Raw genomic sequence first — 10,614 nt, 5'->3', positions numbered from 1 at the left:
ACACCTGAGATCATTGCCAAGTGCTTCTTGAGCTCTGTCAGGCTTGCTGCTCTGGCCACTTCTCTAGGGAGCCTGTTCCAGTGCCCAACCACCCTTTGGATGAAGAACCTTTTCCTAATAGCTGGCCTTAACCTCCCCTGACACAATTTCAGGCCATTCCCTTGGATCCTGTCACTGTCACCACAGAGCAGAGCTCAGTGTCTGCCCCTTTGCTTCCCCCATGGAGCTGTAACTGCAGTGAGGTCTCCCCTCAGTCTCAGCCACTCCTCACACGGCTTCTCCTCCTGAGCCTTCACCATCCTCGCTGCCCCCTTTGGACACTCTCTAATGGTTTCATGCCTTTCTTACACTGTGGCCCCCAGAGCTGCCCCCAGCACTGGAGGTGAGGCTGCCCCAGCGCAGAGCAGAGCAGGACAATCCCCTCCCTTGCCTGGCTGGTGATGCTGTGCCTGATGGCCCCAGGACAGGGTTGGCCCTCCTGGATGCCAGGGCACTGCTGGCTTGTGTTCAACTTGCCATCGACCCAGAGCCTCAGAGCTCTTTCCATGGCACTGCTCTTCAGCATCTCCTCCAGTCTGGCTGTACATCCAGGGTTGTCCCATCCCAGGTGCAGAGCCCAGCTCCTCCCCTTGTTGAGCTTCAAGCAGTTGGTGGTTGCCCACTTCTCTCATTTCTGAGGTCTGTCTGCAGGAGCTCTCTGCTTCATGGGAGTCAACAGCTCCTCCCAGTTTTGCATCACCAGCAAACTTGCTCAGTGTCCCTTCCAGTCCTGCATCCAAGTCCTGTGAAGATGTTGAAAAGCACTGAACTGAGTATGGAGCCCTGCAGAACCCCACTAGTGACAGGTCACCAGTCTGATGTCGCCCCAGTCACTGTAACCCTTTGTGCCCCACCTATGAGCCAGCTGCTAACCCATCACATGATTGTCCAGCTGGGAGCTGGACATTTTGTCCAGAAGGATCTTGTGAGAGACAGTATCATAAGCTTTGCTGAAATGCAGAAAATGAGGAGGCACATGGAATGACAGGGAAGGAAGATTCCCTGAAAGAGTTTCACCTGGATCAGAACCACCTGGATGCTGCTACTATGAAGGTGCTTCCTGTCATATATTGGAATGATAATACTTACCCCATTAACATCTGGGTCAGTCTGATGCAGTTCCAGTATTTAGATTCAGTCACATATCTAGAAGCAGTGCAGAATCACCTTTGGGGAGAACCCAGCTGTGAGATAATCTGTTAGTTGCTCTAGGCACTTTTACTCAGTCAGTTTTGCCTGACTACATTTTTCCTTCCACATCCAAACCCAGTCCATACATGCTCCTTGATAAAAGGGAATTGTTCCACTAAGTCTGACTTTCCCTTGTGAGACTAGACCAAGATTAAGTGGTCTTTGAAAAGTCATTTGAGGCCTTCAGCTCATGTCCTGTGTAATTTCATGATTGCCTTCTCCATCATTTTCTGAATTGCACAGTCATCTCTGGGAAAAAATCTAAGCAATTGGCCCTCAAATCTGACAATGATGAACTGATGTGATGAAATTAAGAATTTCTAAAGGCTATGCTTATTTTTAAAAAGACAGAATTTAGTGATTGGTGCTTAAAGAGAATTTACAAAATCATTTAGCCTTTCAACACACTAGTGTTTTTCATCTGCCTTGGACAGGAATATTCTTTTACAGTTGTCTGGGTGTGGCTGATGCCTTGTTGGCCACTGTGATTGAGTATGCTTATACAGAATGAGATACATTTGGACTTGCACAAGAAGTTTTTTGTTTAATTTTTTTCCTGTAGCCTCTGGAGCAAGGCGTGCATTAACAGCTTCTGATAAATCACTACAAGAACCTGTGCTGAGATAAACTGGGACAGCTAGGGACATTTTGTAGTGTTCTCAGACATTGAGGGTAAATCATCTGGGCTACACATTTAGTTTCAATTAGATATCTGTATCCCTCTGAAGACCACAGCCTTCAAAGTGGATCACAAAGCTCTTCTGCAAACAAAAAAATGCTCTGAGTTGCATAGAGGGTAGCTGTGAAAACTGGGAAAAATACCATCAACCAACCCCAAAGTGTTCAGCATCCCAAAAGGAAAATAAATTGAACAAACAAACAAACAAACAAACAACCTCCCCAAGAACGCAAAAATCCTAAACAAAAACAAACAAACAAACAAAAACCACGGAGACACTGGAAGGAAGCAGAGATGAGACAAGAAAGTATGGAACAAAGACATGCCATGCTTTCCCACTTGACATCCAGATGCAAAGTAAAATTAAGCTCCTTGGAGTCAGAACATCCCACCCTGTGAAAGGTTTATCTCTCTAGGTTAGAAGTATTTTCACTGCATGCCAGTTTGGGGCTGACACTTAGAACACCTTTTGCTCTCCATCACAAGAAGAAGCAGGCTTTTAAACCAGACTTGTAATGATTTTATTGCATTCCTGAAACATGGCTCTTCATTTTTTAAATAGTCAGAACTTACCCTTGTACACTGAGTGTGTACGGCAACATCAGTACAGGTTAACTTAATATTCTGCAGGAGCTTAGATACAGAATGACAATCTAATCATGTTTGATATGTGGTTTTCCAATTGCAGGCTTCAGGGACAGACTGTGACCTGTCTAAAGCACTTTGGCAATAAAAGGAAGATTTCTCTGTGTTTTTTCTTTACTGGGATACAGGCACATAAGGATGTGAAATCTCTGTCCCCAAGTATCTGCAAGGTTGTCAGACTGCACATTCGAACAGCTTTGAATGAATGTGATTTTTGGAAAGACACCTTTTTGTGGTGCACTCAACTGAAATGTCAAAATGGGCTGAATTGCTAAGCATACCTTTCCAATAAGTCATTGCCAGCTGATATTTAATGATCATACAATTACATTTATTCATAAACACTCCATTTAGCTATGGGAAATTCTGAGTTCCTCACATCAGGACAGGTGGTGTCAGAAGAGGGATCAGAACCTTCAGATCATATTAACAGCACAAAAACATCAAATACAGAGTTTATTTAGGAGAAATATTTATTTCTTTAGGACTTCAAAACCATTTTATATCTTTGAACAGATAACCCCTGAACTGACTGTACATCCACTTTATCAAGTTTCTCCTTTCTGACTCTACCTCCTCAGCATCCACAGGCTGAGCTATTTGTGTAATTTCCTGCCAGAGATTTTTCTGAGATTGTTCACAGGGTGGAAATAAGAATTATTTCAGAATGTTTGGGGGTTAATTTACAATGACAAGTTAGTTTTGGTTGTTTTCAGTATCAGACTTTTTCCACAGAGCAAGACTTTCAAGCTCTGACTAGAAATGATCATCAAACAACAAACCTCCATTTTCTCACATGATACATGAATTTGTATCATCCTGGAATTCTGCAACCAGCTGCAGCCTGGCTCTGAAGTAGCTAAATTGTAGGGGTACTGTCATACTCATTTTGAAGCTTGGTGCTTGTCACACACAGAGTCCCTGTCCCAGATGTGTCATTCCCTCATTCAGCTCCCTCTTCTGCCTGAAAGGGCTCAAATCCAAATTCCCAACATCTAAAGAAGAGCATATTTAGAGTCTCCTGTAGAGAAAAAGACACGAGAAAATCAAAGACAGTAAAGAAACAGACAAAACAGGGCCTGTGCTGCCAAACAGATCTGGGACTCTTACTGGGGATTTCTCTTCCCACCACCAGCACATAAATCTAGACTTTTTCTATTTCTGTTTTAATGAATCTTGAACTCTCAGCAGGTAAGTCCTGCATTTTTGAGCTGCTCCATGCAGATCTGGCTAAGTACAAAGTGCAATACTTTGGTGTGGCTTTTTGTTCCCAACAACATGCTTTGCAAAGCAGTGCTCTGTTTCCAGGATAGTCTGTTACCTGTAATTAACAAACTCATCAGAACTAGTATCATAAACCACTGATAAAATAATTTCAATCATCTTTATGTATGGGAGATAATGTAGGGGGACTATATGGCAAGCTGTCACTCTGATTATCAGTGTTCCCAAGTGAAGGGAAGAAAGTAGCAGCTCTAGTTTGTGACATCAATCTGCACAAGAATTAAGATACACTAAATAATGCTATATTGATTTCTGGTCATTGAAGAAAAGCAAATATTGCTTTGCTAAGAAATAGTGCTACCTATAAAACTTTAAATGGAGAAAGGGTATCAGTATGTATTTCATATTTCATTTTCAGCATGTCTCATCATAGTAAGTGAAGAACCTTCTGGAGGTCAAAACATTGACAGCATTCTTGTTCTGCTTTGCTGTAACCAGGATAAAGCACTGCCACTACTGGGAAACTGCAACAGAGAGCATTTCAGCTTTCCTGAGCAGCAAACAGGAGGCAACTGGACTTGAGCTGAAGTGAGAGAAGGAAAAGGATGCAGGAATTGTGTGAGAGAAGGATGAGAAAAGGAGGAGACAGCAGGGAACAGCAAACCCAAGGGAGTGCTTTTAAACTCAGACCTGGAACGGGAAACAGAGTTGTTACCTGCCTGTTTACATTTCTGTGTCACTTTGCAGCCAGCACAAGGCAAGGCTCCAGGCAGAGGCAAAGCCAAGCTCTCAGATCTATCTGCATGGTTTGCTTTTGTCTTCATTTCCCCTTTCACAAACGGACTTTGTCAAACTGCTTCAGGAATTACACCTGAAACAACCGAGGTGCAAGTGAGGATGACACAGGGAGGCTCTTCCATTACCCCAACTCAGAGCCTAGAGAGCAACTTTTGAAAATCAGTTTCCCTTTTCAGCTTTTACCCTGGAGAACCTCCTCCACAACAGCATCACCTCTAGTACCAAAAAGGATATGTCAGGAATGGCATCTCCAAGGCCAAAACTCTCTTTTCCCCTCCCTCAAGTGAAGACAGCATGCTCAGGCTGCTTCCTGGCAGCTGTGTGCTCCAGCTGCCTCCCTGGCCATGCCCAGCTGTGCTCAGAGCAGGGACCAGGGCGGGGCTGTGCTGAAGAATATGCTGACCTCCAGACACTGTAGAGTTACAGACCAGGGCCTCAGCCAACAGGCTGGGCTTGGTGGAATTACCACACGCCCACAGCTAATCCATCTCACTTGTTCAGACTAGTATTTATGTACTGGGGGCTCTTAGGAAAGCACAGACACCTGTGCCAGGGCTCAGGGGTGGTGGGAGTTTGCTCTTCCTGCTCTCCTAGCACAGTTGCCATCATAGATAACAGGGAAATGACAGTACAAACCTGAACTGTGTGTGTCACACGGGCAGTGACACCTCTGCTCTCATATGTGTCTTGAGCTGCCAAATGGGTCCTCTCTGCAACTCCTTCCTCTTCCCCAACACCACTGGACAGTCAGTTCATTCTTAGCTTCAAGCCCTTGAGACAATAGCATTTGGTTATGGACTGTCATTTATATTTCTTTTGTTATGTTGCCACCTTTTGAACATGATAATATTAATTTAATTCAATTATCTCTACCACAGAGACAAAATACATCATAATAGTACCAGAGCAATCTCAAGAGAATTTCTGAAAATCTTAGTTCACTGACAGCTGACCTGTGCAAGCCAGGGGTTTATGCCAGCTGAAGGAATAAATGTCCAACTCAAAATTATAACAGAAAACCAGATTAAAGTTTCAATTTCCCATCCTCAGCTCTATCCCTTCATCACAGGGTCAGCTTTCTTAAGAATTGTCCTGCTGATGTGGCAGTAAATCTTATAATATGTTTAATAAAATACTATTAATGTGGTGCCAAGGAACCCCAACAAGATCAAAACCTCGTTGTTCAAAGCTGTACAGAAGCAGGCTCTGCTCTGAAGTGATGGTGATCTAATTATGTGGGGGCACCAGGAGTGCACAGCACTGCACTGACTTAATCCCTGTCACCCTGCCCAGCCCTGGAAGAGCTGGACTTTCAGGCCTGGCAAACAGGGCTGTGCTCCCCACACTGCATCACCTCCTCTGTTTGCTCCGCCAAGCAGCATTTTTTATGAGATCCCTTTGTCAGAAGAACGAGCAGCCATGCCTGAGTCTGTATGCAGAGGGGCAGAGTCTGTCCGGGAATTGCTGTTTCCTGCACCACACTCTCTCACCAGCTGCCAGTATGCCCCGACCCGGATTTCCACATCAGAGCAGCAAGTGGATCCCACTATCAGCCACAGAAAGAGTGGCATGGTCAAAACTTTTTTTCATTTTGAAAATGATGGAGCTTCTCTGCTGTTTAAATCACAGCCCTTCTCCAAGTCACTGCATATTTTTATTTATGTCTTGAGACAGCGACTCCCTGTTTTCAATGGCACCACTGGCACCTCAACTCCTTAACACCCTTTTTACCCCACTCTTCAAATGCTGGTTTGGCCCAACAGCTGCCCACAATTTGTAGAGAGAAGTCCTGGGAACCCAGAGAGGTGCTGCTTCAAAAATTGCAAAAGGAAAAATCAATCAATTAATCTGTCCTTCTCTGATCTACCCTCACTTATGGTATGTCAGGCCCATTATTGATTTGGTGCTCAAAATACCAACAGTGCCCTTCAACTGTTTCAATCAACAGAAGGTGGTCAGTTCTTCAGGAGACAACTATCTTCAGAAAATGTAATGGTTAATAAAGTCTGGAAAAAACAAAATATTACTCACAGATTACTTTTACCCCACTGTTCATCAGCAGGGCTTTCAGCCTTGGCACACCTGCCTAGCAGGCACTTTTCATCACACTTCATGACCAAGCATCTTTCTAGAGGGAGATGAATGTGCTGAGGGTTTGCAGCCTTATTGGCTCTACATAACCTTCTGCACTGTTTAGGCACCAATTTCGTTGGTTGGAATATCTGTCTGAGCCATTCACGAGGGCTCGATCCCTCTCCCCAGTAATTTATCATAGAATTATGGAATGGCTTGGGCTGAAAGGGACTTTAAAGGTCACCAACATCCAACCTGGCACTAAACATCTCCAGGGTTGAGGAATCCATAGTTTCTCTGACCAACCTGTTTCAATGTCTTATTACCCTCCCAGGAAAGATTTTCTTCCTCGTATCTAAGCTAATTCTACCCTCTATCAGTTTGAAGCCGTTCCACTTTGTCCTGTTGCTCCAGACTCTTGTAAAAGCCTCTCTCCATTGATCTGTTAGGTTTCCTTTAGCTACTGTAATGACAAAACTAAGTCACCCCTAAGGCAGTCCCAATTCACTCAGCCTGCTCTGCATGGTGCTTTGGATTCAGCATCACTTCTCTTCTCTTCTCTTCTCTTCTCTTCTCTTCTCTTCTCTTCTCTTCTCTTCTCTTCTCTTCTCTTCTCTTCTCTTCTCTTCTCTTCTCTTCTCTTCTCTTCTCTTCTCTTCTCTTCTCTTCTCTTCTCTTCTCTTCTCTTCTCTTCTCCCTTCCCTTCCCTTCCCTTCCCTTCCCTTCCCTTCCCTTCCCTTCCCTTCCCTTCCCTTCCCTTCCCTTCCCTTCCCTTCCCTTCCCTTCCCTTCCCTTCCCTTCCCTTCCCTTCCCTTCCCTTCCCTTCCCTTCCCCTCCCTTCCCTTCCCTTCCCTTCCCTTCCCTTCCCTTCCCTTCCCTTCCCTTCCCTTCCCTTCCCTTCCCTTCCCTTCCCTTCCCTTCCCTTCCCTTCCCTTCCCTTCCCTTCCCTTCCCTTCCCTTCCCTTCCCTTCCCTTCCCTTCCCTTCCCTTCCCTTCCCTTCCCTTCCCTTCCCTTCCCTTCCCTTCCCACTTCAGAAGTTGGGTGAGCAATGAAGATGCTGCTACACAGCTCTGGAATGTGCAGAAAGATCCATGTAATCATCTTGAAAAGGAAAAGTACAGCAATTTACTTTTTCCCTTCCTCCCTCAAATGGTTTTCAGTCTTCATGGTGGAGGTGGAAAGATTTTTCTCTCCACAGCTCTTTGTTATTGTTGCAGCACTATAAAAAGAGGCATTTATACTTGACAAGAAGCTTTGCTTCTCAAGAGAAGGGAAGAGCTGGTGGAGGCGAGGTGCTGGGCAGGGAGGGCAGCATCACCACCCTCAGCGAGGATTATGGGGTGTAATAGCAGCACACAGGCATTAAAAAAATATTAATCTCATTAAAGAATTGCAGCCCCATTGTCTTTATCCTCAGACATGACTGAAGATAGGCTGGTTTTCTTTCCTCCATCCCAGCTGCAAAAAACATTCAACTCTCAGTTACTCTTCAGTAAATGCAGAATGGGAAGACTGAGGACTGAATTATGACATGACATTATTTGTTTCACACTCAGCTTGCTGGGTGTGTTCCTAGTCCATTCTTGCTTTTGACAACCTTTTGCTTTTAGTTGCAGCTGTGGGGACTGTCAGCAAAGAGACTTTTATGAATACATCTTTAACTACTCTGGGCTGTCTGAGGGGCTACCATCAGTCAAGCCAATCAATGTTTCGAATTCACTCACCTGAATACCTTCCTGCTTTCTATCTCAGCTTTAGCAGAGCTTTTGCTACTGTCTTCTTAGCACCATTATTGACAAATTGGTGAAGCATGGACTAGGTAAGTGGGTACGAGAGGTGGCTGAACTAAAAGGGCTCAAAGGGCTGAGATTAACAGCAAAGTCTGTCCAGAGGGCAGTGTCTGGTGATGTGCCCTGAGGCAAATTCTGGGGCCAGTCCTGTTAAACGTCTTCATCAGTGATGTGGGTGATGGGACCGTGCACCCTCAGCACTTTCACACTGGGAGGAGTGGCTGAACACCAGGGGGTTGTGCCACCGTTCAAAGGGTCCTCAAAGGGCTCCAGAAATGGAACTCCAGGCATCTGGACAAAGGGAAATGCAAATTCCTGCACTCCCTGCACCAGCACGGGCTGGAGTCCAATGGAGTGGAAAGCAGAGAAGGAGCTGGGACAAGGTGAACAGGAGCCAGCAATGGGCCCGTGCAGCCAAGGCCAGCAGCATCCTGGGCTCCACTGGGCAGGGCACTGCCAGCAGCTCAGGGCAGGGGCTCCTTCCCTTCTGCTCAGCCTGTGAGACACACCTGGGATGCTGCACAACCTGCTCCCCAGCAGAAATTACACGGACATAATGAAGGGAGCACCATCAAGGATCACAGAGATGATGAAGTCCATTAGGGAGAAATCACACATGCTGTTTCAGATGTGACAGAAATAGAATCAGCAGCAGGTGGCCAGAGTTGTCCAGCTGGAGACTGGAAAGGATACACACACAGACACTTGTTCAGTAAAAACCCATGCACTGTTATCAGAACAGTTTTCAACTTGGGAACTTACAGTCATGCAAATTTCATCCAAGGTATATTTAGCTCAACACCTGAAACTTCATTCAAAATTATCCAAAGCTTTGCAAAGCTTGTTTTTTTTTGTGTGAACACAGATGGAATTTCAAGAAAAGAAATGTTGTAAAGCAGTTCATTTCTCATTTAAAAAGTGGAAAAAGGGCAAGCACCTCACTGCTAAAATCTTATGAATTGCTGTTCAGTTTTATTCAGCTTCTTCCTCAAAGGAGCATGACTTAGTACTTGAGGTAGAAATCACGTTCAGCATATCATTTTAGGACTGCCTTCAGATGTCACAGATAGCAATTTAATATGAATAACTGTTTGAATTGCATGTATTAATAAATAATAATCATAATAATACTAAATAAAACACATAGCATATAGAAGCCATTCAACAGCAAAGAGCAGTAGTTAATGGTGGCATGGCTCATCAGTTACCACGCAGTACCCCTCCAGTATTTATGGAGGGGAAATGTAGGCACAGAAAGGAAATTAGAAAGGATATCAGAGTTAACACCATAATTTCAGAAACATGTTAAATGTTATTTCTCAGTAGTTGCTAGGACTGCATACAGGGTCAAACAAATAGACATAGGTCAAGGTTTTAATTGCTTATCAACTTCTCAGTAAGAATACAATTTTGCCACATCTTTTCTATGAAAGGAAAATGATAGCCATAATGCTATTTTTCTATCTAATAAGATGTCATTCATTCTATAATACACGTTTTTAAAATGAATTCTGATCTTCTCATAGTTGAACAAAGTATCTTCAGTGAAGTAGCTTTTTACTCATTAAAAAGGTCCTGAGCAGCTCGTTTTGAATTGCCTAGACATTCTGAGTTCAGCTGTGATTTTACAAGCTAGGTACCATTGACATTTGAAATAATATATAATTTTATATAGAAAGAGGCATTTTTGGTCATAAAATGGCTCAGAGCCTAGATTATCAAAAATAAGTGTTACCACAGTAGTTAATTCAGAGGCAAATTATTCCTTATTCATCACCTCAGTGCTGGCACAAGGGGAAAATGAAAAGTCCTTCACTGTGACAATGAAATTCCTTCTCTCATGAAAACTGCACATATTTTGATTTTATTTTATCAGTCACCAGTGACAGTGACAATCACTGATTGGGAGCTTACCACGAGCATTTTGCCTGACCTATGGCTCTGCTTTTGGGATCCACCTGGAGTGATCACAGCTTATGTCCTGGGGTACAATGCAAAAATATGTATTCTATCACCATCTGTTAAAATGTGGGAGGGGTGGTGATCCTTATCTCTGTGGGAGATATCCTCTGCTGATGTGCCATCTGATAAGATGGGGGGATGATCATCGTTATCTATTCACAACCCATCCTTCCTCCAGAAGATATATTCTGTTAATGGGCCATTAAGTCCTA

The sequence above is a fragment of the Sturnus vulgaris genome, chromosome Z (assembly GCF_052056855.1).
Source record: "Sturnus vulgaris isolate bStuVul1 chromosome Z, bStuVul1.hap1, whole genome shotgun sequence".
Classification (NCBI taxonomy): Eukaryota; Metazoa; Chordata; class Aves; order Passeriformes; family Sturnidae; genus Sturnus; species Sturnus vulgaris.
Note: the sequence above shows the minus strand (reverse complement) of the source record.